The following is a 26,272-nucleotide window of genomic DNA, read 5'->3' as shown; positions in this document are numbered from 1 at the left end:
GTCACCCGTTGAACCAGGCATTTCCTCCGCAGGGCGACCTGTGAGCACACCTAAAGACACATTTCTGTCAATTGACTTCCTCACCGAATTCTTCTTTTCAAAGGAATTTGCTCAAGAACTTACTATAAATGCCGCGTCGAAGCCGCTGATTCTCCTTCACGGACCCAGACAGCTGGGCCCGAACGCCTTTCAGCTCTTCTCCTAGCTGGGCGTGGGCATCTTGGAGCTTGTTTCTCTCCTGTTGCACCTTCATAAGCACCCTCTCGCCGGCCTTTAGCTGACGCAGTAGATGTTGCTTGTCCAGATCAAGTCCGGCGCCCTCTACAATATTATTGTCAGATTTACGCACACGTCGCACTTTGTTAACTACTTATCTTTTCGAAGTACGTATTACCAGCGGGGGTCTCTGTGGCTCTCCCTGTGGTGGCTAGTGCGGCCTCAAGTTGGGCCTTGCACTCTTGGAGCTCCTGGGACAGGTGGGTGTTCTTCTCCATAAGATCCTGCATAATAAATGATCCTTAAATCAGTTATTTTAACTATTTTAAGTCTCAGGGGCTACTGGCATATATAACTATCAAAATCACTTAGCCGTATGTCCTTCACATACTGCTCCGTGGCTCTGGTTAAACCATCTTGAGCAGCACGGAGGTGCGCATTTCCCGCATCAAAGGCATTCAACGCCTCCGAGGAGAAACACGCGTCATGAAGAACTGTCCGGCGACGCCTATGATTCATGGCGCTCTCCACCTCAGACCGGGTGGTGGACAACCTGTCGGCATCCTCCGTTGGATGAGCATCCGGCTCTTGCCTTGTGTTCGCCTCCACTTCCGGACCACGTGATGGAGCATGGCTGGCGGAGGCTTGATTGGCAACCTCTCCGGACACTGTCCGGTGAGCGCTCTTTCTCCTGGAAAAAGTTATGAGCATTAATGTACCTCCTAGGGATCCTTCCTTCAAAAACAACAGTGCGTTGTACCGTTGCAGCGACGTTTCGATTCGCGTCGCAATCCTCTTCCGCCTGCTGGGCCGAACTGACCCTTGTTGGTCAGCCGTCGAAGGTTCGGCTTCCCGCCTTAAAGGCATCTCCTGCGATGCACCATCAGTATGGGATGGTCAGAATTGAGCACGGATTAAATGACGGTGTCAAGACCTCGGTCGTAGTCACATGGGAGGCCGGAATCAAACCGGGGTAGTCAGCCGTAATGGCGACTAGGGCATTGTCCATGCTAAGTTGGTGGAACACCCCGTCGATCAGCTCCACCTTTATGTCCAGATCCTCTTCCGAGGTCGGATCAAGGGATCGTTCCGGATCCTCAGGCTGTGGAGTTAGGCTTCGTATGCCCTCCACGTCCCGGCGCAGTTCCTGCGCCGAAATCACAAAGTAAAATACTTGACTTTAGAAGTACGGATCAGGTGGATGGAACGTCCGCTTACCCAGCTCCGAGGGTTGTTCATGGAAAATCCGTTCAATGGATTCGTGCGGAGAAAGTCCTCTTCCTCCCCCTTGTACAAGCCGGACAGGATCTTTGCCAGATCGGCTGCCGAGCTTGGCCCTTTGCGGCCGTGACGGGTGGCGTCGTCTTCCCCGTTGAAATCCCACATAGGGTGGCCCCTATATTGGAGCGGCTGCACCCCTCGCATAATGCACGTGGCCATGATTCCGATCATGGTCAATCCGGAGTGGGCCAGTAATCTAATCTGGCCATCAGATAATGGGCGCTCCTATCATCCTCCCGTTGAGGGCTCCGCGGGCGCCAACTTAGGTGTTTCTTCAAGGGAGCATTGCTGAACTCAGGGAGGCCGACCCGGACTGGGTCCGGCAGAGGGGCGTCCTCCATGTAGAACCATTCCGAAGGCCAGTCTTCGGACGCCTTCTTTGGGGTGCCGGATAGATATCCGGTCCCGGCGATGCACCATATTTCGGCTCCGCCCACTTGATATATCGACCCCCCATAAGAACGGGGTACAAGGCAAAACAATCTCTTCCACAGCGCGAAATGGGGCTCGACGCCCAGGAACAGCTCGCAAAGAGCTACAAAGCCCGCAATGTGCATAATGGAGGCATGTAACGCCCCAAGACCGATGCTTCAGAAGACTTCTAGCTATTCCGAGTTTCGCCATGTGTTTCTTTTGTGCTTGCTCTTTTATTTTATTTTTGCATTGCATCATGTCATTAATCTTTGCATCTCAACTCAACTAAATAAATTGCGTAGATCTTTTGATCTATTTAAACCGAGGGAACTCACATGGTGACTTCTCTTTATAACATATCCTCCAATATTAGGGAGCTATATTAAATATTTCTTTATTTCGGAAATCACCATAACACACTTGCAAAATAATTTCGTCCCTTTTCTGCTTCAAGTTTCGTCTCCAACCTTGCCCATAATTTCTTTCATCATTTTCCGGAGCCCCATCAAAAATCCGAACATTTTGGACCTTCCTTTAATCAAGTCCTAGTTCAAACCCATTTGAATTAAATTCAAATGAGTTTGAATTTAAATCTTTCAATCATGGCCTTTCTATTTTTCTTGGTACGAGCATATTTTTGTGCGTCCGGGAAAATTAACCCCATGCTCAAATTCTTCCCCTAACCCTCTCTTCCGTTTTCTTCTCTCTAATGCTTTTCTGCTATAGAAAATAAGAGAGAGAGAGAGAGAGGTAAGCCCAGCCAGGCCTCTGGCCATTTCCTCTCCACCTGGGCCGACCTAACCGGCCTCTCAGGCCCAGCCGCCCCCACCAGCTCTAACCCTAGCCCCTCGCTCAGCCTGATCCCCATTCCATCGATCTCCATCTCTCCCTCGTTCCTCCTCCAGCGCGGCCATCGTTGCCCACTGCCAGCGCCAGGAAGGCTTCGCCCCGATCCCCTCGCGCACCGCATGCTCCTCCCTTCGCCTCGACCCCTCCACCCGCATCTCTCCCTCGATCCATCTCCTCCTCCTCCTCATTCCCACGCAGCGCCGATCCCCATCTCTCCCCGAGCGCATTCTCCCCTCGCGCCGCCAGAACCTGCGCCCGAGCCCTGCTCGATCCCTCAGCATCTCTCCCTCGATCCATCCCTCTCATTCCCTCGCGCCACCACTCACTCGCACATCGCCAGGGAGAGCCCAGCGCTCGATCCCCTCCTCCCTCGTTGCGCCGTCGCAGAGAGAGAGAGAGAGAGAGAGAGAGAGAGGAGCGCCGCGGCCTCGCCCTTCCTCCTCCTGCATCGGGCGTCCCCGTCGCCGAGCCCCTCGCCGCCCTTCTCCACCTCTCCTGGAGCCCCGTCCGTCGGCCACCGGAGCCGCTGCTGGCTGCTGCCCCACGCTCCTCGCTCCTTTTGCTAGCCAGGAGCTCGTCCCTGAGCTCGGCCAACTCCGGCGGCCCCGGCGCACGCGCCAAGCTGCCGTCAGGTCACGCGTCGCCATCCAAGACCCCGCCGCTCCCCTCGGCCTCCTGCAACAGCCTGTTTCGGGCCATCCCCATGGCTTGAGGAGCCCGAGCCTCTATCTGCTCCAACCGCCTCCTGCACGCCCCTGCACCACGCATCAGCCACCACGAGCATTGGATGCTCTCGTGAGCCCCGCGCCAGCCAACAAGCTCTTGCTGCCCCTGCCTTGTTCGACCACCAGAACCTGAATTGCCAAGACCGGACCCGTCAAGTACCCCTTCGGATTCGTCAAGACCCTTATGTTCGACTACACCCAGTGATGCGTCAAGTACCTCTACCATCGACCCCGTGGGCGCCAAGTTCATCTACGGAACGTGTACGTCTCTAATGGTGTACCACTACCGACGCCGTGTACGACTACTTCCCACGATGAACATGTACAACTACCGTCGCCGGGTACAACTACTTCCACTACTTCCCACGACGTCCGTGAACCACTACCGTCGCCCCGAAGATGTTGGATTCGTCAAGTACCTCTTCGAGACGAACGTGTACAACTACTTCCTCTACGACCGCTACGAGAACGTCTACTTCCTCTACATCGTACCGAACCCGAACCACTCCGAAACGCACGCTTCGAAGGTATAACCCGAGACGACCGCGATGAGATGCCCTTGCATGTATGAGATGTACGATATGTTTGCACCGTGCCAGTTTGTTTCGTGCACGTTCCTCCTTGTTTGCCATGCCGCCGACACGTGGGAACCCGGTAACCGGGATCACCCCACCATCTTTTGCATGTTCCGCACATCCGCACACTTGCTTCTTTTGCACCGGTATCTCCATGAGCTACTGGAACCGATATGTTGCCGTGGCATCATTTTCACATATGTTGTCGTGGCACCATTTTTTGTTTCGCCGCCGTGGCACCCTTTTCCTTTCGCCATGGCGACAAATGCTCCTTATCATCTTCATGTCAACTTTTTCATAAAAATTGCATAAAACTTGTATATGTCATCCGCATCATGTTAACAACATTTAATGGTTAAAATTTTTGTTTGCGTAAAAATTGTAAATGATATGGGGATTTTCTGGAATTGTTGTTTGTTGTTTCCGGCCTCATTTAAACTTGCCTAAATAGGTGGTTTGCTCATGCTTCACCTCTTGCCATGTTTAACAACATGTAATAATGTTGAGTATCTTAACTGAGGGTAAACTAAATAATTGATATGGTGTTTCGTCAATATGCAACTCGTTGCATATTGAGCTCCATTTAATTTGTAGTATTGTTTGTGCACTTTGCCATGCCATGCCTCATTAAACCGGACATGCATCATACTTGTTTGTGCATCATGCCATGATTATGCTTGTGTGTTTACCATGTTGTTTGCTTCTTTCCGGTTTGCTTCTCTCGTTAGCTTCGGTTTTGTTCCGGAGTTGTGAGGATTTGTTCGACTACGTCTGTTTGTCTTCTTCATGGACTCGTTCTTCTTCCTTGCGGGATTTCAGGCAAGATGACCATTACCCTCGATATCACTTCTATCTTTGCTTGCTAGTTGCTTCGTTCTATCACTATGCTGCGCTACCTATCACTTGTTTACCATGCCTCCCATATTGCCATGTCAGCCTCTAACCTTTTTCACCCTTCCTAGCAAACCGTTGCTTGGCTATGTTACCGCTTTGCTCAGCCCCTCTTATAGCGTTGTTAGTTGCAGATGAAGTTGAAGATTGCTCCATGACGGACAGGATTATGTTGGGATATTACAATATCTCTTATATTATTAATGCATCTATATACTTGGTAAAGGGTGGAAGACTCGGCCTTATGCTTGGTGTTTTGTTCCACTCTTGCCGCCCTAGTTTCCGTCATACCGGTGTTATGTTCCCAAATTTTGCATTCCTTACACGGTTGGGTGATTTATGGGACCCCATTGACAGTTCGCTTTGAATAAAACTCCTCTAGCAAGGCCCAACCTTGGTTTTACCATTTGCCACCTAAGCCTTTTTCCCTTGGGTTCTGCAGACTCAAGGGTCATCTTTATTTTAACCCCCTCGGGCCAGTGCTCCTTCGAGTGTTGGTCCGAACTGAGCTGCCTACGGGGCCACCTTGGGGAAACTTGAGGGCTGGTTTTACTCATAGCTAGTCTCATCCGGTGTTGCCCTGAGAACGAGATATGTGCAGCTCCTATCGGGATTTGTCGGCACATCGGGCGGCTTTGCTGGTCTTGTTTTACCATTGTCGAAATGTCTTGCGAACCGGGATTCCGAGGCTGATCGGGTCTTCTCGGGAGAAGGTATATCCTTCGTTGACCGTGAGAGCTTGTGATGGGCTAAGTTGGGACACCGCTGTAGGGTATAATCTTTCGAAAGCCGTGCCTGCGGTTCTAGGCAGATGGGAATTTGTTAATGTCCGGTTGTAGAGAACTTGACACCAGATACGAATTAAAACGCATCAACCGTGTGTGTAGCCGTGATGGTCTCTTTTCGGCGAAGTCCGGGAAGTGAACACGGTTTTGGGTTATGTTTGACGTAAGTAGGAGTTCTGGATCACTTCTTGATCATTGCTAGCGTCACGACCGTTTTGTTTGCTCTCTTCTCGCTCTTATTTGCGTATGTTAGCCACCTTATTTGCTTAGTGCTTGTTGCAACTCCACCTCATTACCACTTCCTACCCTTAAGCTTAAATAGTCTTGATCTCGCGGGTTTTGAGATTGCTGAGTCCTCGTGACTCACCAGATACTATCACAACAGTTGCAGGTGCCGATGATACCAGTGCAGGTGATGCAACCGAGCTCAGATGGGAGCTCAATGAAGACCTTGGTCGTTGCTATGTATCGTTTCATGTTGATCAGTAGTGGAGCCCAGTTGGGACGATCGGGGATCTAGCAGTTGGGTTATCTTCTTTTCTTTTGGCTTTGTCCGTAGTCGGACTATATGTGTGTACTCTGAATGATGTATGATTTATTATATGTTCTTTGTGTGAAGTGGCGATTGTAAGCCAACTCTTTATCCCATTCTTGTTCACTACATGGGATTGTGTGAAGATGACCCTTCTTGCAACAAAACCACCATGCGGTTATGCCTCTAAGTCGTGCTTCGACACGTGGGAGATATAGCCGCATCGTGGGTGTTACAAGTTGGTAATCAGAGCCATCCCCGACTTAGGAGCCCCCTGCTTGATTGTTTGCTGGCGTTGTTGAGTCTAGAACAAAAATGTTTTGAGTCTTAGGATTATATATATCGGAGAGTAGGATTCTTTTTACTCCTCAGTCCCTTCGTCTCTCTGGTGAGGTCTCCTGACGTAGATGTTTTGACTTTCCTCTCCTCAAATTTCACTAAAAAAATTTAGGATCACGCGGGTATCTTGGAATCGTTCCGATGGTTTTGTGACGAGAACATTGTTCTTGGTGCCTCCTGTCTATTATGTGGCTTTGACCCGGGGAGTTGAGCTCCGAGGTGTTGTCGTCACAATTTGATCGTTGCAGTTCTGGAATACCTGAGTTTTGCCGACATCGAAAATCTCTTTTATGCAGTTGTTGGTGAGATAACCTCGACGCCACCTAGTACTGGGGCGGGAGTTCGGGAGTATTGCCATAGCTTGTATAACGGATGCTTTTCGAAGGTTGAGGTACACGATTTCCGAAGGTTTCTTGGTTATGTGTTGACGGATGGATACAGCTTGGATGTAGGTATTGTTAGTTTTGCGTGAGATATATATTACTTCCCCTGTATCCCCAACACCAGATTACATAACCAGAAAGTTTCGGGAGTTTTATAGGTGGGAATTCAAGTAGCTCCTAGAATATCTTTTCGACAGATGCATGATATGAGATTGGGGTTTGACGTCTAGTGGTCCGCCTTTCCATGGTCGTTTTAAAGTGGTCTTGTTGTGTCTTAAAGAACCCTTGGCTATGCTGGTTCGGGGACACTTCGTATGTCATGTGCACTGCCTTGTACATGATGGTGTTGTACACTCGAGCCCGTGTGGGCCCCACCACGAAAACTTCGAACAAAATCTCTATCTTATGTTTGTTCCGGCTTATTCTGTAAGCCAAATCCTTTGTTTTGTTTTATTTGTGGTATACGAGTTGCTTTGAAGTCAAGTGTTGATCCATACCTTTCCTAAATGTTGTTCTCATATGGCTATGTGAATACTAATCCTTCTTGATCATTGTCAGTGTCAAAACCGGCGGATCTCGGGTAGGGGGTCCCGAACTGTGCGTCTAGGCGGATGGTAACAGGAGACGAGAGACACGATGTTTTTACCCAGGTTCGGGCCCTCTTGATGGAGGTAAAACCCTATGTCCTGCTTGATTAATATTGATGATGTGGGTTACAAGAGTAGATCTACCACGAGATCAGGGAGGCTAAACCCTAGAAGCTAGCCTATGGTATGATTGTTGTTCGTCCTATGGACTAAAGCCATCCAGTTTATATAGACACCGGAGAGGGCTAGGGTTACACAGAGTCGGTTACAAAGGTAGGAGATCTACATATCCGTATCGCCAAGCTTGCCTTCCACGCCAAGGAAAGTCCCATCCGGACACGGGACGAAGTCTTCAATCTTGTATCTTCATAGTCTTGGAGTTCGGTCGATGATGATAGTTCGGCTATCCGGACACCCCTAGTCCGGGACTCCCTCAATCATCGAGGTCGTCATGTTAATTCTTTTCCAACCTGTGCGTTTCTCTTCAAGGGGATCAGATCATTCTCCCCATCCGCAAGATCATTTCCAAGTTTTCTCAACGGTGTTTCTTCCATCCGTCCCAAGTTGTCTTTGCTTTCCCGCCCTCCCACCCTTTCTTTTCTTCAAGGACTCATATATTTTAATCATGTATCCATTTATTCATGTGAAGTCACTTCACCCTTTTCAATTAATGTTTTGATCCGGTGATCCCTCGTGAAGATGCTCACGGGCTTCAAGTTTATTATTCTTCGTCTCTTTTCTTCTCCGGTGGATTTAACTCAAGCTTTCGGTGTTGATCATATTCCCTTCCTCGTTTCAAGTGTTTGCGTATGCCGGTGACCTCTTAATCATTCACCTCTCACTATTCATTTGTAACAGAGTGCGAAGATATCTTGGAAGATTCGTGTTTCCATTTTCAATCCGTTCAAGTTATTTTCGAGATTATTATCTCATTCAAGTCATTTAATTCAACCGGCGCAATCCCCCCCTTTCAATCAATCGTTCAATGGTGTTTTCTTTTGAGTGGGACCTAACCCACAGGTCTTTTCCCAGGATCTTACCTGACTCTTCTAATTTTCCCGCCATCCTCAAATTCATTGCAAAGTTTGACGTAAGAATGAATTTTCATCAGTCATATTCCTTCTCCAAGATCGATTTCAAATTATTTTTCAGTGTTTGCTCAACCTCTTTGTTTTTCATTCTCCCGGAGTATCTCAACAATTTGTGGTGTTGTTTCTCATCGTCATCCTTTGCATTTGAAGATTGAAGAAGGATTTCTCCTAAATCTTGGTTCGTTCTCTTGAAGATTCATGGTTCTAGCTTGATGCCATCCTTTCATAATTGTTTTGATTGTGAAAATTCTTTTCACCCATCCGGAGCATTTCATGAGTTGTTTCTATTTCTTTCCTCCGAAGGTCATCATGTCACAATTCTTCATTCTCAGCGTGTAGATATCGTTCTCCAAATCTTACCGGTGCATCGTTCAAATACCCTCTAATCAGTTCATGATCTATTCGTTCTCTTGTATCTAAATTCTGTCAAGTATCTTCGTTTGTTTTCAAACTCTTCCCGGTGTTTTTCTATCTTTTCTTTGTTCATTTTCAATTCTAACAGTGGTTCGTTCGAGATTCATCTTCCTTTGTTACCGTATCATTTCATTCGTTCTTTCCAATCCTCCCGGTGATTCGTCGAAGACCTTCCTCAAGTTTGCGCTATATCTCTATCTGTAATCATTTTTCAATGAGAATAAGTAGTATGCCAAATCCGTTGCTTGTCATCAATTTAAATTGGCGAAGGATGCACATAACGTAATTCTTATTATTGTTTCATCCAAGTGATCTAGTTTCTTCTTTCCAGAGTTGTTCATCATGTCATTTTTCCCGGTTCGAGATGTTTCATCTTTTCTTTTCCGGAGTCCCAAGTTTTCCGCTTTATATCGTCGCAAAGCTCCTTCTAAATCATCGCAAGGCTTCACCTTGTATTTTCATCTTCTCTTTATTTCTATCATTCTTTTATTACCGGAGTTCTTCATGGAGGCTCTACATGATGGTTCATCAAGGATTTAATTCCTTCTCGAAGTGTTCATCGAGATTCTTTTCAGAGGAGTTCAAGCATTCTTTATCGTGCATTTCAAAGTGCTATTCTTTCTACCTTATCTTTTGAGGTGGTGTTATATCATTCTTGGCAATTTCCATTCATGTTTCTTGATTCACATGTTGTCAAGAACGAGGTATTTTAAATCCAACAATCTCTTCGTTGGAGTTATCTTGGTATAGATTTCACCTAAAGCCTTCCCTAAGGAATGTTGTATCGTGGTGCTTATCAACGATCCAAGTTTTCTCCTATCCTCTCGGTGCAAGCAGTTTTCATCTCTTCATTGATCTCAAGCAATCAATTGTTTCTGTTAGTGCCGGTTGTCACCTCATAATTTTGAGATGTTTTCCATAAGCCCACTACAAGCTTATTCGTTTCGTTCTTGGTTTCCAACAACTCCGTTATAACCTTCTTGGAAGGGTGCTTTCCAAGCTCATTTGTGGCAGAAGTTATCATTTTCTTCTCCATTCCTTTATTCCAATGATCTATCTTCTATTCTTTCTTTCGAAGGCATTGTGATGTTGCTCTCTTCACTCATCTTCTCGTATTGAGGATCATGTTCTTTTCGTGCTTATCCATTTAACCGGAATGTTGTGTCATCTCTTCAAGTTCTTTTCATCTTATGAAGTCTTGCATCTCTTTTTAATCGGAGTGCTGTCCAAATTTGATCTTCCTTGTTCCTTGTTTATCTCGTTTCAACCAGAGTGGTTCCAATTCCTTCTTGTCGATTGTTCTCGTCATTCATTGCTTTGCAACCTCCAAGGTTCACGTGGTGTTCCTTGTTTCTATTTTCTATCGTAGTGCTATCAATTGTGTTCAACTCTGTTGTGTTCTTTCTTTCAACTTTTCGACCTCTCAAGGTTCGTGGTTCCACTCGTTCGTCAAAGAAGCAACTTAGTCTTACCTCTTATCTTCCTCTTCCGTTTCTCTCCGGTGCCATCCTAGATCTCGGGACGAGATCCTCTTGTAGTGGTGGAGTGTTGTAATGCCCCAAGACCGATGCTTCAGAAGACTTCTAGCTATTCCGAGTTTCGCCGTGTGTTTCTTTTGTGCTTGCTCTTTTATTTTTTTTGCATTGCATCATGTCATTAATCTTTGCATCTCAACTCAACTAAATAAATTGCATAGATCTTTTGATCTATTTAAACCGAGGGAACTCACATGGTGACTTCTCTTTATAACATATCCTCCAATATTAGGGAGCTATATTAAATATTTCTTTATTTCGGAAATCACCATAACACACTTGGAAAATAATTTCGTCCCTTTTCTGCTTCAAGTTTGGTCTCCAACCTTGCCCATAATTTCTTTCATCATTTTCTGGAGCCCCATCAAAAATCTGAACATTTTGGACCTTCCTTTTATCAAGTCCTAGTTCAAACCCATTTGAATTAAATTCAAATGAGTTTGAATTTAAATCTTTCAATCATGGCCTTTCTATTTTTCTGTGTACGAGCATATTTTTGTGCGTCCGGGAAAATTAACCCCATGCTCAAATTCTTCCCCTAACCCTCTCTTCCGTTTTCTTCTCTCTAATGCTTTTCTGTTATAGAAAATAAGAGAGAGAGAGAGAGAGAGAGGTAAGCCCAGCTAGGCCTCTGGCCATTTCCTCTCCACCTGGGCCGACCCAACCGGCCTCTCAGGCCCAGCCGCCCCCACCAGCTCTAACCCTAGCCCCTCGCTCAGCCTGATCCCCATTCCATCGATCTCCATCTCTCCCTCGTTCCTCCTCCAGCGCGGCCATCGTCGCCCGCTGCCAGCGCCAGGAAGGCTTCGCCCCAATCCCCTCGCGCACCGCCCGCTCCTCCCTTCGCCTCGACCCCTCCACCCACATCTCTCCCTCGATCCATCTCCTCCTCCTCCTCGTTCCCACGCAGCGCCGATCCCCATCTCTCCCCGAGTGCCTTCTCCCCTCGCGCCGCCAGAACCTGCGCCCGAGCCCTGCTCGATCCCTCAGCATCTCTCCCTCGATCCATCCCTCTCGTTCCCTCGCGCCGCCACTCACTCGCACATCACCAGGGAGAGCCAAGCGCTCAATCCCCTCCTCCCTCGTTGCACCGTCGCAGAGAGAGAGAGAGAGAGGAGCGCCGAGGCCTCTCCCTTCCTCCTCCTGCATCGGGCGTCCCCGTCGCCGAGCCCCTCGCCGCCCTTCTCCACCTCTCCTGGAGCCCCGTCCGTTGGCCACCGGAGCCGCTGCTGGCTGCCGCCCCGCGCTCCTCGCTCCCTTTGCTAGCCAGGAGCTCGTCCCTGAGCTTGGCCAACTCCGGCGGCCCCGGCGCTCGCGCCAGGCTGCCGTCAGGTCACGCGTCGCCATCCAAGACCCCGCCGCTCCCCTCGGCCTCCTGCAACAGTATGTTTCGGGCCATCCCCATGGCTTGAGGAGCCCGAGCCTCTATCTGCTCCAACCGCCTCCTGCACGCCCCTGCACCATGCATCAGCCACCGCGAGCATTGGATGCTCTCGTGAGCCCCGCACCAGCCAACAAGCTCTTGCTGCCCCTGCCTTGTTCGACCACCAGAACCTGAATCGCCAAGACCGGACCCGTCAAGTACCCCTTCAGATTCGTCAAGACCCTCATGTACGACTACACCCAGTGATGCGTCAAGTACCTCTACCGTCGACCCCGTGGGCGCCAAGTTCATCTACGGAACGTGTACGTCTCCAATGGTGTACCACTACCGACGCCGTGTACGACTACTTCCCATGATGAACGTGTACAACTACCGTCGCCGGGTACAACTACTTCCACTACTTCCCACGACGTCCGTGAACCACTACCGTCGCCCCGAAGATGTTGGATTCGTCAAGTACCTCTTCGAGACGAACGTGTACAACTACTTCCTCTACGACCGCTACGAGAACGTCTACTTCCTCTACATCGTACCGAACCCGAACCGCTCCGAAACGCACGCTTCGAAGGTATAACCCGAGACGACCGCGATGAGATGCCCTTGCATGTATGAGATGTACGATATGTTTGCACCGTGCCAGTTTGTTTCGTGCACGTTCCTCCTTGTTTGCCATGCCGCCGACACGTGGGAACCCGGTAACCGGGATCACCCCACCATCTTTTGCATGTTCCGCACATCCGCACACTTGCTTCTTTTGCACCGGTATCTCCATGAGCTACTGGAACCGATATGTTGCCGTGGCATCATTTTCAGATATGTTGTCGTGGCACCATTTTTTGTTTCGCCGCCGTGGCACCCTTTTCCTTCCGCCATGGCGACAAATGCTCCTTATCATCTTCATGTCAACTCTTTCATAAAAATTGCATAAAACTTGTATATGTCATCCGCATCATGTTAACAACATTTAAATGGTTAAAATTTTTGTTTGCGTAAAAATTGCTAAATGATATGGGGATTTTCTGGAATTGTTGTTTGTTGTTTCCGGCCTCATTTAAACTTGCCTAAATAGGTGGTTTGCTCATGCTTCACCTCTTGCCATGTTTAACAACATGTAATAATGTTGAGTATCTTAACCGAGGGTAAACTAAATAATTGATATGGTGTTTCGTCAATATGCAACTCGTTGCATATTGAGCTCCATTTAATTTGTAGTATTGTTTGTGCACTTTGCCATGCCATGCCTCATTAAACCGGACATGCATCATACTTGTTTGTGCATCATGCCATGATTATGCTTGTGTGTTTACCATGTTGTTTGCTTCTTTCCGGTTTGCTTCTCTCGTTAGCTTCGGTTTCGTTCCGGACTTGTGAGGATTTGTTCGACTACGTCTATTTGTCTTCTTCATGGACTTGTTCTTCTTCCTTGCGGGATTTCAGGCAAGATGACCATTACCCTCGATATCACTTCTATCTTTTCTTGCTAATTGCTTCGTTCTATCGCTATGTTGCCCTACCTATCACTTGTTTACCATGCCTCCCATATTGCCATGTTAGCCTCTATCCTTTTTCACCCTTCCTAGCAAACCATTGCTTGGCTATGTTACCGCTTTGCTCAGCCCCTCTTATGGCGTTGTTAGTTGCAGATGAAGTTGAAGATTGCTCCATGACGGATAGGATTATGTTGGGATATCACAATAGCTCTTATATTATTAATGCATCTATATACTTGGTAAAGGGTGGAAGACTCGGCCTTATGCCTGGTGTTTTGTTCCACTCTTGCCGCCCTAGTTTCTGTCATACCGGTGTTATGTTCCCGGATTTTGCATTCCTTACACGGTTGGGTGATTTATGGGACCCCCTTGACAGTTCACTTTGAATAAAACTCCTCCAGCAAGGCCCAACCTTGGTTTTACCATTTGCCACCTAAGCCTTTTTCCCTTGGGTTCTGCAGACTCAAGGGTCATCTTTATTTTAACCCCCCCCCCCCGGGCCAGTGCTCCTTCGAGTGTTGGTCCGAACTGAGCTGCCTGCAGGGCCACCTTGGGGAAACTTGAGGGCTGGTTTTACTCGTAGCTAGTCTCATCCGGTGTTGCCCTGAGAACCAGATATGTGCAGCTCCTATCGGGATTTGTCGGCACATCGGGCGGCTTTGCTGGTCTTGTTTTACCATTGTCGAAATGTCTTGCGAACCAGGATTCCGAGGCTGATCGGGTCTTCCCGGGAGAAGGTATATCCTTCGTTGACCGTGAGAGCTTGTGATGGGCTAAGTTGGGACACCCCTGCAGGGTATAATCTTTCGAAAGTCGTGCTAGCGGTTATAGGCAGATGGGAATTTGTTAATGTCTGGTTGTAGAGAACTTGACACCAGATACGAATTAAAACGCATCAACCGTGTGTGTAGCCGTGATGGTCTCTTTTCGGCGGAGTCCGGGAAGTGAACACGGTTTTGGGTTATGTTTGATGTAAGTAGGAGTTCAGGATCACTTCTTGATCATTGCTAGCTTCATGACCGTTTCGTTTGCTCTCTTCTCGCTCTTATTTGCGTATGTTAGCCACCTTATTTGCTTAGTGCTTGCTGCAACTCCACCTCATTACCACTTCCTACCCTTAAGCTTAAATAGTCTTGATCTTGCGGGTTTTGAGATTGCTGAGTCCTCATGACTCACCAGATACTATCACAACAGTTGCAGGTGCCGATGATACCAGTGCAGGTTATGCAACCGAGCTCAGATGGGAGCTCAATGAAGACCTTGGTCGTTGCTATGTATCGTTTCATGTTGATCAGTAGTGGAGCCCAGTTGGGACGATCGGGGATCTAGCAGTTGGGTTATCTTCTTTTCTTTTGGCTTTGTCCGTAGTCAGACTATATGTGTGTACTCTGAATGATGTATGATTTATTATATGTTCTTTGTGTGAAGTGGCGATTGTAAGCCAACTCTTTATCCCATTCTTGTTCATTACATAGGATTGTGTGAAGATGACCCTTCTTGCGACAAAACCACCATGCGGTTATGCCTCTAAGTCGTGCTTCGACACGTGGGAGATATAGCCGCATCGTGGGCGTTACAAGGCAGGTGTGAGGTGGTGGAGCTGGAGTCTGTAGAACTCCAGGAGCCCCCGGAGAAACGGATGTATGGGAAATCCGAGTCCCCTTATTAGATAAGGGACGAAGCATACCCGCTCTCCTTTGGAAGGGTTGGGGACGCTCTCCGCCTGCTTCCCACCCTGGAAGGTGGCCAGTCCGGCTCGAACCGGAACCATGAAAGCTGGGGGAAGATATCCCTCGGCTTGGAGGGCCACTAGATCGCTGTGTGGAACTGAGCATCTCCCCCAATCTCCTGGCTTAGGGCTGGGAGCGCGAGAGGAGGAGCCGCGTCAACTATCCATGATGGAATGGATTTTTTGTCAGAAGCGCCTCGATGAGAACTTGCGAAGGGAGGATGGTGTGAGCTGGATCTAGATCCTCGCCTCTCTTATAGGCGGCTCGTTCGCACGGCTAGGGGGTAATATGTAAAAATACCCTAGCTTTTCGCATTCATACGACACGTGGAAGAAGGCCATTATTGGGCGCAGAAGCCAAGGAGCGCAACATTTATGAGGAAGCCGGACACTATTCGGCAGGAACATGAAGTTTGAAGGAGAACCCGCCTTGCAACACCGAAGACAATATACGCGCCGGACTCGTCGTCGTTGAAGCCCGGTTTGGGGGATACTGAGGGAGTCCCGGACTAGGGGGTGTCCGGATAGCCGAACTATCATCATCGGCCGGACTCCAAGACTATGAAGACACAAGATTGAAGACTTCATCTCGTGTCCGGATGGGGCTTTCCTTGGCGTGGAAGGCGAGCTTGGCGATACGGATATGTAGATCTCCTACCATTGTAACCCACTTTGTGTAACCCTAGCCCTCTCCGGTGTCTATATAAACCGGATGGCTTTAGTCCATAGGAGGAAGAACAATCATACCATAGGCTAGCTTCTAGGGTTTAGCCTCCTTGATCTCGTGGTAGATCCACTCTTGTAACACACATCATTAATATTAATCAAGCGGGACGTAGGGTTTTACCTCCATCAAGAGGGCCCGAACCTGGGTAAAACATCGTGTCCCTTGTCTCCTGTTACCATCCGCCTAGACGCACAGTTCGGGACCCCCTACCCGAGATCCGCCGGTTTTGACACCGACAGTTGGCATAGCAAGCATCCGGCTACCATGTCCATCATGTTGTATTGCATTTCTCTCAATAGCCGATGCTTAGTCTCGTCAACATAGGTAAGGCCGAACTGAAGTCCACATCTTCGGCCACTAATGGAATTTTTATGCAGGCGAAAGTAAGGATTGGAGAAAGTTTATTGTTGATTATCTACAAAATCCTAGCAAAAGGTTGAAAAATATGGTTCGGAGGATGACCTTGAGATACATATCTATGGAACTTTATCACCGGATTGTTATTGAAGCTGAAAAGGTTTCACCCAAGTTTGCATCAGAAAGTTCACACAAGACATGGCCAATATATACTTATCATCCTAAGAACATATAAATGGCCGATGGAGTGTTGACATCGTCATTAGAACAAACTTGATACAAGTTATATTTCGGCAGGCTAGCTTTGCCGAAAAACAGGGGGGCATGTGTCGACGCTCAAAAGTGGCACGATCATAAAGTAGTATGCCGGGGTAAAACCTTGCCGGCATGGAAAGCTTGCCGGCGCAGAAAGCTCGCCGGCGTGGAAGCTTGCTGGTGTGAAATCTTGCCAGGGGAGAAACCTTGTCGGGGAGGAACCCTTGCCGTGATAGAAACCTTGCCAGGGTGAAACCTTGCCGGTGTGAAATATTGCCGGGTAGAAACCTTGTCAGTGTGGAAAGTTTACCCGGGTGGAAAGCTTGCCGGGATGGAGGCTGTGATAGTCAATCGGACGAGAAGTTGGACATGGGCTCAAAAGGTTATTCAAATGATCTCGGATGGAAAAGTGTTCTACAAGGAAGTTGTGCGTCTCGTCGAAATGATCGATTTTGATATAAAGATCGTCCCAATCCGAGGTGGTATGAAAAAGTTAGAGCCCGCACAGCGCGATCCTCCACTGAGCAAAATATGACGCCCGGAACCGGACACATATGTTGGTATGTCTGATAAACTGCGTGAATAATTAGCTGTTTTGCGCGAGCTATTTGGCCTTTGAGATGACCTCTGATGAAAAAACGTTCAACATGAAAGTTGTTCGTCTCGTCGAAACGGTCAAGATTGTTTTTGGACTCGTTTCCATCCGAGGTCGTTTTCCACCACAGAAAAGACCCGCAAGGTGCAGCCAGTTTTAGACCGAACAGTTTTGGAAAGTTCGGATAAAACCAATCCGAATTTCACTAGGGTTTTGGACGTGAATCCAAGCCTTTTCATTGCACGGGAAGTCCAGCTGCCTCTTATATACCTAAGGGGTGACGACCGATTAAACAACACACAATCGATCAATTCATCTACCACTTTTACCTTTACTTTTATCTTTTCTCCTTAACCCTAGTTCTTCTTCTTCCTCGTCCTTCGTTTCTTCTTCTTCATTGCAGGGAGGCTAACCTCGAGGCCCTAGGGGCGGTCAGGCCGACCTAGGGCAGCCCATAGCCACCGCGCGCCCTGACAGGGTCCCTCCCGGGCGCGTGGGGTTTCGGGTCTTCAAAAGCGCCCGCCTGATTGCTTGTGTACCGCGTTTCGGACGGGTCTACTTCGACGTGAGCTGCGGTGCATGACCCTCGGCGTTGGAGGTACACAGTGACGTGTTCGTGTGCGAACAATATGATAATGATGGATTTGGTAAATCAAATCCCTGATTTAATAACGAACCGTGTTAACTTACAATAACAACAACCTCAAATCATATATGATTAAACATACACAAGGTGTACACATTATGAATGCAACAAATTCCTAATTTAAGCAAGTCCTAAATTTTGTTTAACGAGTTGATCTAATTGATCTACTCTAAATATAAAAATAAAGCAAAGAGTAAATAATAAAACATAATATTCCGTCTCATAGCTTTGAAGCATAGTTGTTTATTTTTGCAGTGTTACTACTTTTAATACTGCATATCTTATCGTACTATCTTAACTAGATTTTAATTGGTAGTATTCTCATTTTTCTTTAATAGTCTACTATTGTTATTAAATATTCCTTTCTATAACACTTAAATACTCCTTATTATTATTTTTATCATTTTTATAGATTTAAATAATAAATAAGTGATAGAATTGTCTTAATTGAATATCTATATATATGCAAGTAAGTGTGTTCAGTCGAATTCGAACTGTAGCCATTGTTAAATGTCCCCATCATATTCTTGGAGTTACCCCTATTTTTGTCTTAATTGAAGATACACTCAAAATAGTTTGAGAAGTGCATAGTACAAATTAGTATTGCAACAAGCACCAATATTTAATCAAGCACTAATATCAATCATAATAGAGTCCTGGTAAGCATTCGATGATTTTTGTATGATTTACATTTGACAGTGCATGGTGTCCATCCGTTGCATTCAGTGAAGGGGTGAGATAGCGTTCATATAAAAACCGTACATAATTTTATCGTATGCGGAGCAATTTCAATCATAATAATCACAGCATGCAGCACTAAGCAGGTGATGTTGAATTCTGAAAGTAATAAACAAGGGTATCCAGGTGGACTAACTTGGATGTCAACAAATCATCTGCAAAAAGAGTAACTACAACGGGTCTCACAAGCATGCATACTAGTTTGACCTTTCATAGTTGGACTTGAACAAGAACAGAAATGTCACATATGACAGCGGGAACAGCAAAATTAAATCGGGATCTACAAGTAACTAAGTAACTACTTTCATTGTATATTTATGAAATGTTATTACTAGGCATTGGTCTTCACCTTTAATTATCAGAAATGTTAAAAATCTAAAGTAAGTTTTTTACGCAAAAAAATCTGACAATCAGATTTGCCACGTGAAGATAGATAAAATTGCCACACTTAGAGCATCTCCAATAGACGGTTCAAATGTAAAAATACCTAACTTTTAGACCGTCTGGGGCAAAAAACGCTGCTCCAACAGACGGTTCATATGCAAAAAAAATTGGACCGTGGCCTTCTCGTGATGTAAAATACAACACCTCACGGTGCAAATATACATCACGAGATGCATCTGGTCCAAAATCAGCCGCCGCCCGCGAACGCCCAACTGCCACTTCATTTCCTTTCCCGCCCGTGCCCGTCCGCCCGCCCGAAGAATTTGATTTGCATGAAGAAGAGGACATTGCTATGCTAGTGGCCATGCACAAGAGGAAGAAACCGAAGCACGGTGGTTCCGTTTATGGTCATGCATTCATTCGGAGAGAACGGATTGATGCGCACAAACGGTTGGTGCGCAACTACTTTGCATCATCTCTGGTTTTTCCGGAGAATTACTTCGACGCCGTTTCAGAATGTCGAAAGACTTGTTCTTTCGCATTTGCAATGAAGTGAAGCAGCATAACCCAGTCTTCGAGTAGAGAAGGAACTGTGCCGGGTTGCTTGGCCATAGCATTGAGCAGAAGGTCATCGCTACTTTGCGCATTATGGCATATGGTGTTCCGGCAGATTACATTGATGACAACTTGGCGATGGCAGAGAGCACTTCTATCTTCTATGTCAAGCAATTTGCAATAACTATGGTAGAAGTGTTCGGTCCACAGTACTTGAGAGCACCCAATGCTCAGGACACTCAGAGGCTTTTGGAGATGAACAAAGCTCGAGGGTTTCCAGGTATGCTCGGGTCTGTGGATTGCATGCATTGGAAATGGAATAATTGTCCAAAAGCATGGCATGGACAATTCAAGGGTCGTGGGAAGGATGCCACTATCATTCTTGAGGCAGTTGCTGATTATGAAACATGGATTTGGTATGCATATTTTGGTATGCCCGGTTCTTGCAATGGCATCAACGTGCTCGACTGATCACCTCTCTTTGCCAACTTAGCAAATGGAGAAGCACCACCGGTGACCTTCGAAGCAAATGGCCGCACCTACAACTATGGGTTCTATCTTGCAGATGGGATCTACCAGAGGTGGAGTACATTCGTCAAGCCGGTTGCAAAACCTGAAGGTAAGAAAGAACTTGTCTTCATAATGCACAAGCGGCGACTAAAAAAGATGTTGAGAGGGCATTTGGGATTTTGCAATCCCAATTTGCTATTGTGTGAGGACCATCTAGATTTTGGGATCAAAAGATCCTTTGGTACATCATGACCGCTTGCGTGATCATGCATAACATCATCATTGAGAACGAGCGTGGAAAATATTTAGATTACAACTTCTATCATTTGATGGGCATTCCTGTTAACCCCATGCGAAAAGAACAGCGCATCAGACATTTCATGAAGGTGTACAGCGAGATTAGAGACAGCGATGTGCATGACCAACTCCAGAAAGATTTGATGGAAGAGCATTGGAAATGGCATGGCGAAAGATCCGCATAGATTCATTATTTGTTTGTTCAAAACTATGTTGTATTTATGTTGCATTGCATCTTCTGAATCTGAAGAACTATGTAATAATTTGATATTGTGAACATGAATGTTTTTATGTTATTTTCAAATATTTGCGGCTGTACAGTGGCTGGACAGCGGCTGCTGGCCGGTTTTGGACCATGAATTTGGACCATCTATTGGAGTTGCTCTTTTGAACCATGAATTTGGACCATCTGTTGGAGTTGGCCTTTCTTCGGAGCTCCAAAACGCACTTTTTGGCGGTTCAAAATTTACATCTCCGGTTTTGAACCATCAAAATTTGGACCATATATTGGAGATGTTCTTAAGTATAGGAGTTGTCATGTTCTAAATTGAAAATTTCCATGTAATATAAAAATTTGTCAATTTGTTAATGTTGCAGCAGTTAATTGCCATGCGTTCAATCGGGATGTGACGTACCAGAGGGCGTCAGATTTTTGACACCAACAATAGATCAGATGTACTTCATCCGTTCCAAAATAAATGGCTCAACTTTGTACTAACTTTTTGGGTCATTTCTTTTGGAACGGAGGGAGTATATCGGAATCCTTAATTATTTATAATCACTCAGTTTATTCAATAACTCCCCATGACTGGGGCTTCATAGCGCTCAAATTCGTGGTAGATTATCAAAGTGTTCCGACGTATTAATCTCTAAAGGTCAATAGGATATTATGATAATATCAGTTAGAAATGTGTCTCGTGACAAAGTCATGAACAACGTGTCTTCTTTTATAAACAAATGTGTCCAACATAACGCTGCCACATAGGTGTGGCCGTGTAGGTAGAGTGCTATTTAGAGCTGAAATGGCATCTTAAAAAAAATCTGAAGAGCTAAAAAGACTTGACTGCGTACATGTTCTGAATAAAAGAACATAAATGTTGAATAGAAAAGTTCATGTCGTTCCCGTTGAACTAGACTTTTCACGCTGTCCGAGGAATTCAGACATCATGCTTTCACAGCGACTGAAGATAAAGACGTTCAGTTGCCATCCAGCGTGCTACCAGCGACGAGCTGTCAAAGAGATGACCTTGAACAAAATTCAGCAAGTACCGATCGAAGTGCAACAAATGGACCTGATCAACGAACTGAAATGGAAGGAAATTCCTCCGCATGCTGTGGAGATCTTTCTCCACACGTTGACCTGTTAATTAATTATTAATCAGTTCGGTTACAAGACCGACGTCAGGGACACCACGTTCTGAACTTCTAATATGCACTACTATAGTACTCCCCTCCCTTTACAAATATAAAATGTTCTAACTTTTTTATGAATCAGATGTATGTAGATATATTTTAATGTGTTTGTTCACTCATTTCAGTCTGTATATAGTCAATATTAAAATTTTCAAAACATATTTGTAAACAGAGGGAGTATCACTAGAATGTGGTCGGTTCTATTAGCTTCCAAAGCTCCAATTTTCGCATGGAAGCTGGCTGGACGCGAAGGACTACTCTACAAATGAGCAGAAGCAAATGAATGAAGGAATGCATCCACACCAGTAGCGGAGTTAAAAAGGTCGAATATATGCGTGCACTAGTTTAGGAGTAAGAGTATACGCATGCATGCATGGTTCGACCAATAGGTCCAACCACATGACCGCATGTATTGTGCTCGCTTCAGTGCCTCTAATCATCACTAGATGGTCTATAGATCTGGATATAATCTTTATTATTTTTTATGATCATTTTTTTGAGGAAGATTTTTGGTGATCATTGTACTAGCATGATTGAACATAACACATAAATACTTCCTTCGTCCCAAAATAAGTGTCTTAACTTTGTACTACCTTTAATATAAAATTGTATTAAGCTTGAGACATTTATTTTCGAACGGAGAAAGTATATCTGAAGCTCCCCTGCTACCCCACGCCCACCCTCAAAAAATGGGACCGCATGCATGTATACCGATTGAGAGTTCGTCACATATCCCAGCAGCCAGGCACGCGTGAATAGACCGTTTCACCCGGCACACCTACGTACGGTTCGGATGGACCAAAAGTGAAAATGATAAACCCACCAAAAAAATGTTGAATGGACAAATGGTGTGACCAAGAAAATCGAGAATGAAGTAGCACGACAAATGGTACAATGCCGTACGAGTCCGGCACCTGCTTGTCCTATGCATCACTTGACTAGCAGAGCTGCAGCCCTACATAGGTCTAGTGGCCTAATTGATCTCTTGATGCCTCGTGGTCGGTGTTGAACAGGAGTAGTACGTAGTGTTCAAACTCAAGGAGATGGACCGGGCCGGGTTGAGAACCGCGTACGATATGGGCAAATTTGACAAACTTGACTTATAGACGGAATCAAATCACAGAATGAACTATCCGTGAAACTATTTCACGCGGCTGACCTTTTTGTGTGACGCCCGACACGAAGGCGCCACACTACACTGTGCAACGCCTCGCAGATAGGCGCTACACCGCCAGCGTCGCACACGTGTGATCAGAAAATTACTAAGTCGTGTGCAGCGCCTGAAAGCTAGGCGCCACACTATACAGTGTAGCGCCTAGCTCCTAGGCGTTGCACTAGTGCAGCGCCTAGCTCCCAGGCGTTGCACTAGTGCAGCGCCTGAGAGCTAGGCGCCACGGGTCAGCCGCGTGAAATAGTTTCACGGATAGTTCATTCTGTGATTTAATTTCGTCTATAGGTCAAATTTGTTAAATTTGAACAAAATATGCATGGCGCATGGCCGAGCTACACGCTGGTTGGACCGGAGAAAAATAAGCGCAAAAGATACTACTGCGATCTGAAGAATAGACCAGGACTCCGTCTGTCTGCTCTACCTTTTCTCTTTCAAACGGCGCACCCAGCAACAACCTATAAAAGGAACCCGCCATCCAGTCTCTCCTCCAGCAACCACTTCAAGTCATTCATCCAACAGACGTACGCAGAGCTCGGCCTGTCTCTGCCTGCAACACTCGCTCACCACCCATCCCTCCATTTCCCACCGGGTATATGGCGTCGTCGGCGACGATGGCAAGGGCGGTGATGATGACCGTGCTGCTGATGCAGTGCTGCAACGTGGTCCTCGCAGCGAGGCTGCTCAAGGGAGACGGCGGCTGGCTGCACGGCGGCGTTGGCGCCGCTGGGGCGCTTATCATGCAGGTTCTGCCAAGGGGCGGCGGCTCTGCGGGAGCACCCAACGGCTGCACCAACAATCCGAAACACCCACCCGGTGGGAAATGCCACGGCTAGCAAGCAGCCGGCAAAGCTCGACTAGTCAATTAGCATGGAGTGATACATGTACATGGTGCACATGCGTAGATAGAGTTCGAGTTCATTGACCCATTATTTCTTTAACTGTAATTACAGGGCTTCTGTGAATATTTTGGAGCCCTCGAGTTGTTCAGATTTACTTAGTTTCAGTATAGAAATTTGCAATATAACAGTCTCAGACGTAGGTTCTGTCACCAAGTTGTATATAAGATTTTGATTTATTCTTTCATTACTTGGGTTTGACACAATACACTTTCTACAAATGTGTTTGCTATTGGTAATTAAGTTACCCGAAAACATAATTTGAGTAAGCCGATTTCGGGAGAGAAGAAGGGAATGCACGTGTGGAGCTCTAATGCTGAGCGGGCAACTCAGCTGGCCGTCTCAGGCAAAGGCTTGATAAGTGTAGGTGTAGGGCGGTGTGAGGTTGTTGGCGTCGTACACGTGCGGGGCTTAGAGGGATGGTCGGGGCAACAAGGGCGGCTCGGGGAGGCTGGGGTGGCAAGGCGACACGGGCCAACATCCACCGATTGCGAGTGGAGGCTGCACATGGTTTGGCCAGTGCATGTGGGCTGTCTGGGGTGGGGAAAGATCTGAAGGAAGGAAGAAGGTTGCTCAGCCGTTGGGTTGGACTAGTGCAAAATCGGTTACACTTCAACATCAAGTGCCTTAGACATAGTGGAGCCTATGAATGTATCCGTTAGTCCTTTCTCACGGAAATTCTTGTGGCTCGAGGCTTTAGTCGGTGGTATGTCCATCGTATTATGCAATTCATCTATGATGGCTACACTGCTATCTCCATTAACGGGGTTGTTGGCCCTTTCTCTAAGAACGGTCGCGGCCTTCTTCATGGAGACCCTATCTCCCCATTCCTGATCAATTTCCTCGTCGTTGCTCTCTCTCATATGCTCTGCGTCCCCAGCAGGGCAGCTCAAGGGTGTTGTTTCTTACCTCCTTCCTTCTGGTGTTTCTCACCTTCGGTACGCTCATGATACGATTATCCTTAACGAGAGGAACGACCTCCAACTCGTCAAGCTTAAATTTATATATCCTTCTCTGTTTTGAGGCCATGTCCAGACTGAAAAGTAAGCTCAATATGAGTGAGGCAATTGTGGTGCCTCCGAGCAAAACCGCATTGCAAATTTTCTCAATTTTAGGCTAACTTCTTTCCTGATTGAAAGTTCAAAAACAAGTAGAAAACAACAACTTACACAGGGCACTGGATTAATAGGTTAGTCCAGAAAGTTAATTTTAATTAGTGTCAAGATTATGCCAAAGTGATATAAACATAACATGAAACAATCAAAAGTTATGGATGTCTTTAAGACGTATCACATGTATATAGAAAGTGAGGTATAATATTGACGTATCACATGTATATAGACGTATCGAGTGTATTTCTAAATCCCTCCAAAAATATAAACTCAAATTCAACTGTTTACTCTTGAAAATCAAAATGATCACATGCATTTTATTGTTTCTTTTTAAAAATTGCCGAGTGTCTTACAGAAAGAAAATCTGCAAAAACACCTTTTTGTTGGTCTTATGAAAACCACTCGGTAAAGTCCCTGATTTATTGAGTGTTTATTTGCCTAATGTAACACCCGGCAAATCACCTATTTGTCAATTGTCATATTTTTGCCGTGTGGTGTCCCTAATATACTCGACAAAGTGCTTGTTTGATGAGTGCCTGATGAAATACACTCGGCAGAAAACAATTTTCCCGTAGTGTGGGGCTCGTTGGCCAGGTGATATGTAGGAGAATTGTCCTGCATCTCCCATAAGATAGCGCATATCGGTTTTCTGAGAGGTCAATTTTCACAAACTTTGATCAAGTTTGTATGAAAAATATATTTACTTATGAATCCAATGGTACTGATTTGGCATTTTAGATGTTATTGTTTTTTCTGTAAACTTGACCAAAATTTAATAAGTCTGACTTTAAGAAGTCTGACACGTCACATGTGTGCAGTTCTTTGATCGTTTCAGCACGGTATGTATAACACATACTCGGTACTCCTACTAGCTAGCACTGCCAGACATAGCAGAACGCGGCTCAGAAACGTCTTTATTTACACACACACAAAAAAAGGCCCGGCGACCAAGCAAGCCAAAAAAGGTCAAACATATATGTGCACTAGTGAGGAGTGAAGAGCGTAGGCATGCATGCATACACGGTCCATACATGCATGCATGCATATATCAACGGCGAGTTCACATATCCCAGCGACGAGGGCACGCGTGTGAATAGGACAGTTGCAGCCGGCACACCTACGTACAATTCGGATGAGTGACCTATCGATCCACTCGGACCCGCTCCCGTCCCGCAACCCTAGCCGCCGCCGCCCTTCCCCGCTCGTCGCCGGCGGGATCCGGCCTCCCTCGCCGGCGCGCGGCCCGGATCCGGCCCTTCCTCCCCCCGCCCCTCCTCCCCTCCCCCTCCTTCCGCCCCCGCGCCGCCTCCCCGGGAGGCGGCCGGGGCGGCCCCTGCGCCGCTGCTCTCGGCGTCGATCCGCCCTTCCCCTCCCCTGCCGTCGCCGGTGGGCGCCC

The sequence above is a fragment of the Triticum dicoccoides genome, chromosome 4B, assembly GCF_002162155.2.
Source record: "Triticum dicoccoides isolate Atlit2015 ecotype Zavitan chromosome 4B, WEW_v2.0, whole genome shotgun sequence".
Lineage (NCBI taxonomy): Eukaryota > Viridiplantae > Streptophyta > Magnoliopsida > Poales > Poaceae > Triticum > Triticum dicoccoides.
Note: the sequence above shows the minus strand (reverse complement) of the source record.